Source organism: Otolemur garnettii, unplaced genomic scaffold (assembly GCF_000181295.1).
Source record: "Otolemur garnettii isolate 467f Iridium unplaced genomic scaffold, OtoGar3 scaffold00013, whole genome shotgun sequence".
NCBI classification, from domain to species: domain Eukaryota; kingdom Metazoa; phylum Chordata; class Mammalia; order Primates; family Galagidae; genus Otolemur; species Otolemur garnettii.
In genome coordinates, this window is record NW_003852408.1 from 19683885 (window position 1) to 19691382 (window position 7498).

Consider the following 7498-nt stretch of genomic DNA (forward strand, 5'->3'; position numbering starts at 1 on the left):
GGTTTAAGTTTTTTGTCTGTCACTAATTGGGACAGATGGCAAGACAGCATTACTAAGATAAGCATCAAAATACTTAGAACTCACCATCTTTGGGTTCAAAGAAACCGCACCTTCAGTAGATATGCTGGTCAGGTAAACAAGTGTTAGACTGAGATGGGTGGGTTCTTCAACTTTTTCTCTCTCTTTCTGATTGAACTTCATATAAAACTGCCTTTGTGGTAACATATTTGCTGTAGTTAGATGATGTTTTCTTGGCTGCGTGAGATGGAGAATACTAAAAAGGAAGTACAAAAAATAATATTATAACATGTCAGTTGGCAAAAGCAGACATTCTGGGTTAAATAGAATTTTCAAAGCTTTGATAGTTTCTGAAAGCTGTTTCTAAAACTGTTAAGCATAATACATATGCAATTTGGTATGTATGTATTTACAGCTGGCTTTTAAATTGAAACTTGATTTTGCACTAAATCTAATCATAGTACTTGTATTGCATTTGAAAAACTATGCAATTTACACTTGGCTTAGAATTTTTTTTTTTTTTTTTTTTTTTGCTCAGAGGTTAAGTACTATTTAATCTGAAAATATACATTGACTCAAAATTCTGATTCACTCTCAGTAATCCCACAGGGTAAATCAAAAGATAAAAATGTCTATATTATTTGTTTGGCATATATTTAAGCATATTTTTATACTTTCTTTTTAATCATTTAGATGAAATCTTAAATAAAAATATATTTAAGAGTTTTCTTTATTAAAAATACTAAATATAAAAAATCAGTGTGTGTGATAATGATGTACATTAAATATATTTGGTGGAGTATTAGAAGGAAAGAAATAAGAAATAGACTAATATTTATAATTGTAATACACAGGGTGGCCATGAAATTTGTGTGCTATTCAAAATAGAGTGTGTGCAATTTTAAATAGCACACAGACTTTATGGCCACTTTGCGTGTAAATGTATACACATATTGCAAATATAAATTAGTGGCTATTTTTATTTGTATACTTGTAAATGGAAATTAGCAACCATTTTCTAAAATTGAGAATCAAATTTGTTTAAAATATTATCCCTTTATAAGGTTTCTAAGATAATATTAAAAATAATACTACTTAATATTAAAAATTACCTTTTTACTAATAAAATAATGAATAACAGAATTACTTTAGAAAGTTTTCTAAGCCTCTTAACTGCAGTATACTTTTCATAAAAAAGTCCTTTTGTAAAGATGCTTAAATTAAAAATGAATTTATTAGAATGTTGAGTAGATGCAAAGTGTTTGTTAGTGCCTCTGAGGGTTGACTTGAATGTGCATGTAATGAATTTATAGGCTTGTCTTAACTTTAAATAGAAAAGAACCCAAGAAATGAACCTGTCTCACTCTGCTTTCTGGATACTCTTTGCTCAGGGAACTTAATATATAAAGATTATTTCTTTAACTCTTTCATTTGTGACCAGTGAGGAACTTGGTTCAAAGAGAAAACAACATTTACATTTATGTGATTTTTTTTTTATGACTAGCAAGCATTTTAGCAATGAACTGTCTTTTAAATCTAAAAACCAACCCTAGAATATAATCAAAAAACTCTTTGTTCAAAATTTATAACTATGCCCATTTTCACTAGCTTTATTTTTCTCTGACTCTTAAAATGAAACACTTTGTTTTCCTTTGGACAAAAAAATAGGGAGAATTAAACTTGAACAATTTCGCATGAGACCAAATCAATTTAAAGGTCTCGCTTCAATCACAGAGTATAATTTAAAGATCAAAAGTGTAAAAGTAAAATGTGAAAACGGTTGCATTCAGAAACACTGTAATTATTTCTCCTGATCCCTAGATTGAACCCATTTACTATAAAATATTACATTAAAATATATAATGTAAGTGGCAAAAATTAAAGTCTTTGTTTTAGTAAATATAAACTTCTTCAAATCACTTCTCTTAACTCTCTACCTAAAAATCAGGAATATGTAATTTAATGTTGAAGTAAATCCCCTTAAACAATTTGGTGCTAAATTTATTTTCAAAAATGAAAGTCATGGCACCTAGGGTCTGATAGCCACTCAACAAGAGGTGGTAGCTGTATTTGAGTCTGCTGGGTTCTTCCTTGCTTTGAAACCCTCAGTCAGCAACTAGGGGTCCGTGCTCTGAGGAATTGACAATAAACTTTTTTTTTTTTAATAATAAACTTTGACAATCCCTTTTTAGAGGTTCAGTTTTTGTTCAGTAGTGATTTTGTATTTTCAGAGAGGTGAAATTGCTGGTCAAACACTTGGTTGTTTTTAAGAAGCAGTCAATAGTTGAAAATGTGTGAAGATTCTCCATAGTTTGTGAGGGTTGGTCTGACAATCCAAAGACATTTCATGGAAGCATTTATCAAAAAAAAAAAAAAAATCGGTAAGGCATCAATACAGATTTCTGAGGAGTTGATGAAGAACACCAGTGGAAAGCACAATTATAGATTTTATACCTGGCTTACATTATTTCCTCCAGACTTTTCATCCTCGTAGGGTAAAGTCCAGCATTCCTGGTAAGCTGCCATGCTATTTCCTGCCTTCCTGTGACCCGTATCTTTCCCCTGTTATTGATGGCATCACAACTTACTGGCCATCTCCCATTCAGAGCCAGTTTCCTCTCTGGATTGAGCTCTCTCTCACTCTGTTGCCCTCTCCGTCATTCGCAGACCCTGTCCCCCACAGACACACAACACAGACACTTACTCCTGTCCTGGCTACGTTCTGTTCCATCCTTAGGTCTCTGGTTGACATCATTTCTTCAGGGGTGCTTTACCAACTCCCTCGTCTTACTGACCTCCTCCCACTCCACGCATCCCCAGCACCCCGGGCTTCTGGGTAGCATTTCCACTGTAGGAATTATTTCAAGGGTTTGTGCTTTATGTTCTCCTAAATTATAAGTACCAGGCAAAGGCTCTGTCTAGTTCTCTGGAGAATTCTGGGATACAACACAATGACTGTCATATATGGTTGCTGCTTGCAAATATTTGTGAAGTAGATAAGTACATAAATAAATAAATTTTATAACACTAATGGTGAGTTATTTTACTTTATCACTTATCTTTATCACTCAGAAAAAATGTTGCCCAGAAATTATCTCATGCTCACTTTTCTAACTGAAGTTTCTCCTCACAGTGTCTTTGGAGTCTTGCGACCTTTTGTCTTACATTCTATGAAATTATTTTGGTTAACAATAAATAATATGCTACTGATACTGAAAACACTTTGATTACATCCACTCTTACATAACATTTAACAGATGTGCAGGCAGTGCCGTTCATGGCCTGAGTTATGGGGCTTGAGCAAAGCCTTGTCACTTTCACAGACTTAAGTATCTCTTCCTACTGTGACCTGCAGTGCGCCCCAGCAAACCCCTCCATTAACACCATCTCCTCGTTATCCAGCTACTCTTTATAAATGAAGGTCTCTATGCTTTTGCATGCAATTTTCTTCCTCTATGGAAAATTTCTATCCTTCTTCATTTGGAAAATCACACATACTCTAATAATTTGTTTCAAATGCTACATATAAGTTATCTCTACCCCTTTAACCCTAACATGTTCCCTGAAATTCTATCTGTACCCTCATCCCCACCCTCGCCAGGGAGACAAGCAGAATTAATGTCTTCTCTTGTTTCCCATAGTACTTGCTTTGTGCCTCTGCTATTGTGTATGTTACATTGTGTAAGGAATGTGTTGGACTATGAGATACAGTCATGGTCGTTTGTCACTTATATAGATATTAATACAGAATAAATGTTCATTTAACTGTTATTATTTGAACAGATAAATCAGATCGGTCAAGTGGTTTTGTTCCAGTGAATCTTGTTAAAGTGGAAGTATAGTCTCTGCAGTAAGAAACACAGTCTTTATAAGCTGTATTTATAAGACAGTAGCCACTTTGTATGTTGGCGTGGTCTATCGCCTAATGAGTGCTAGTTGTTTAGAGAAGTGCAAGGCAGTGTGCTGTTTTTACGCTTAACATTACCTCTCACTCCTTATTACAACCCTAGAATAAGTGTTATTAGTTGTATTTTATAAGTGCTAGAACTTAGATTCAGAAACATTACATGGCTGTCCCAGGAACACACAGCTAATGGGAAAAGTGGGCATTTTAACCCAGTCCTTTGTGTCAAACTTTGTACATTTACACTTTGGCTTGTTGCTGCCTACTATTTATCAGTGGCCCATAGATTACTTAGGGAGAGCAGAATTTTTGGAGAGCTGATACAAGGAAAGAAGATTTTTGTATTAAAAAAAAAATCTTTCATAACTAGATTGTGTAAGAAGGTAGGCCTTGGGAGAGCCATAGCAGTTGGGGACACTGAGTAGACCGGGATAACTCGGCACAGATGGGCCGTGGGTTTAAAGAAAATCCCTTAGAGAACTTCCAAGGAAAATTTACCTACTTCACTATTTCGATTTTATAGTAAAAAGAACTAAAGTTTCACTCATTCTAGAGAGTTTATCAAACTCTCTAGCTCAGCACCTGTAGCTCAGTGGCTAGGGCACCAGCCGCATACACCAGAGCTGGTGGATTTGAATCCAGTCCAGGCCTGCCAAACAACAATGACAACTACAAACAAAAACTTGCCAGGCATTGTGGTGGGTGCCTGTATTCGCAGCTACTTGAGAGGCTGAGGCAAGAGAATTGCTTAAGCCCAAGAGTTTGACATTGCTGTGAGCTCTGATGCCACAGCATTCTACCCAGGGCGACATAGTGAGACTCTGTCTCAACAAACAGAACAAACAAACAAAAAACTCTTTGCAATTTGTTGAATTATGTTTTGTAAAGAAGTACAGAGCTATTTAATTAACAGTCTCTAGCCCAAATTTAGTACATGTCAAAAGAGTGATAATACAGATAGTAAACGCCACACACATTGGTAGAATGCATTCTAATCCTTTTGAAAACCAGGGCTACGTCTTATCTGTCTTTATATTCCCAGTATCCCAGTATCTGACATAAAATAGAGATGTGAGAAAAATCATAAAAGATTAAATAGTGTACGGAGGGGAGGGGGTTAATGAAAAGGTTCATAGAATAAATAAATTAAGTCTTAAAAAAAGAACAGGGATTATGAAGGAATAGGAAAATACAGAATGTATTCTAAATACACTTCCATCTGAAAAACCTCTCCATTTGTTTATTCAATTCACAGATGTGGAAGCTACAAAAAAAAAGAGGGAGTGTTCCCTTGTGGCATGGGTGACAGAGTGGAGATGCAATGGAAGTGGGCAGGTGGTAGGCCTCTAGAGTCGAATAGGGAGGGCCAAACTACAGGCAGCCGTTAAGACACGATAAGTTATCAATAAATCATAACAAACAGAAGCAGGACAAAAGTATTATTTAAGGGAATTTACTTGTGTGAATAGGGTGTCATTTCAGATACAGGGTTCTGTTGACAAGAGCCTGGAGTTTATTGCTTGCAGTGGCAGATGGAAGCAGGGACTGAATTCAATAAATATGGTAAAGAAAAACTTAAAAGGACACAATGACCAACTGAATACTGAGGCTATGGCTGACGAAGTCGACAGAAAGGCCCAGAGATCTCAATGTGGGCAGTTGGGCAAATGTGTTGTCCTGGCAGCAAAAAGGAAAAAGGAAAGAGAGCATATTGTTGTCAAAGATGTCTGGGGGCAGCCATCTTGAGTTTCTGTCCGTTTTTCAGGAAGACTTCTCTCAATGTAAATTGTGGTGTATGCACAACATGGAATATTATACAGCCTTAAAAAAGATGGAGACTTTACCTCTTTTATGTTTACATGGATGGAGCTGGAACATATCCTACTTAGTAAAGTATCTCAAGAATGGAAGAAAAAATATCCAATATACTCAGTAATATTATGAAATCAATTTACAATTACTCACACTTTCATATGAAAGATAAATCATAATTATAGCCCAGAATGAAGGAGGGAAGAGGAAAGGATGAGAGGGGAGGGGGAAGGTTTGGTGGCAGGATGGTTAAAGGCAGTACTACACCTATGGTACATATTGCAAGGGTCCATGTCTAACCTATTAAGTTTTAGAGTATAAATGTCTTAATACAATAATTAAGTAAATGAGGTGAAGGATATGTTAACTAGTTTGATATAGGCATTCCAAATTGTATATAAAATTAGCACATTGTGCCCCATAAATGCATTAATGTATACCTGATCTATGTATTTATTATTTAATAAAATAAATAAATAAATAAATCTGCTGTTGACAACAGGAAAAGAAAGACTTCTCTCAATGGAAATACACCTTGCATTGCAAGTAAGGTACACACCATCTAGGGCTTAACGTCCAATGTCAGATGGGAGGGCGGGCACAGAGTGAAAGGTTTAGGAAAGCCTTATCAGTCAAACCTTTTTTTGCAAATCCTAGGTACTGACTATAATGTTTATTTCAGACTCCATAATCAGATTTAGCAAATAAGAAGTTACATTCAGCCAATGATATGTTGTGCTTAAGCCTTTTGGGACCATAATCTAATTGCCTTTTCAAGAGAAAGAGTCCCTGGTAAAGATTGGTTTAACCTTTTGTTTGCTGAGTACAATTAGAACACATTTAGAATCAAGATGAGTAGCACGATTTTATTATAAACTAATTTGAAAGAAGTCCTGATGATGAAATTCACAGATAAATCTGCTCTGGCAAAGTTCCATTTAAATTTTCCTTATTTTCACTTAGAAGACTTGACAAATATCAATGGCTTTGCCTTGGTTAGGTTTCTGTTTCAGGGAGGAAGTAGCAGCCGTGACTGCTTTATTATTTCCCATGAAGTTGGCTGTTGGAAAAGTGTCAACACTCATGCAATAGGAAATCCAGCATCCTTCCTAGGGGAGCTGAAGGAGCAAGCTGACTAACATGCGGCACAAATAAAGGGGACTACGGCAGAAGGGCCGAAGTTGAGTCCTTCAGAAAAGAATAGGTTTGGGAGTGAAGTAAGCAATCAATATACTGGGGGCAGGAGGGAATTTGACAGGCTGAGAAGAAACAAGTACAGGAATTTGCTCATAACTAAAGTGCACATTACACGGGCTCCATGGTGTTTTCCAAATGGCTTAGATTTTAAATATCTGGGGTAGAATAGCTTTACCTTTGGACCTGTGACTCGCAATTTAAGATTTATAAGGCAACTTTTACCTGAATATCTTTGTCCTTTTGATTGGGGGATTCTCAATTAAAATACATAATTTGTCTTTATATTTGAGAGATTCTCACTGCCTCCTGTGAACTATGAAGACCATTTCATTTTTCTAATGAGGACACAGAGGCCCAGAAAGGTTAATTGACTTGCCTGGGATCAAGTATCCATCTCTGGCAGAACTTAAACTCAGGAGAATCTCGAGAGACTCCTTTGAGAGCTGATAACAAAGTCTGATGTTATAGATGACTCAGCTTCGTTCATGCCCTTTGCATCTTTGTTACAGAATTTATACTATCTGTATGGTTAACAGAAAGGGAGACCTCACAACAAATTTTTGCAAT

At 35.9% G+C, this 7498-nt stretch overlaps 1 protein-coding gene across 1 annotated transcript in view; it reads left to right on the forward strand.

Annotated features, from left to right (window-relative positions):
* Nucleotides 1–7498, forward strand: part of ERBB4 (erb-b2 receptor tyrosine kinase 4) — a gene marked incomplete at its 5' end in the record, with an annotated part of 720994 nt that overhangs the window by 23335 nt on the left and 690161 nt on the right. The gene's annotated exons all lie outside the window — the stretch shown is intronic.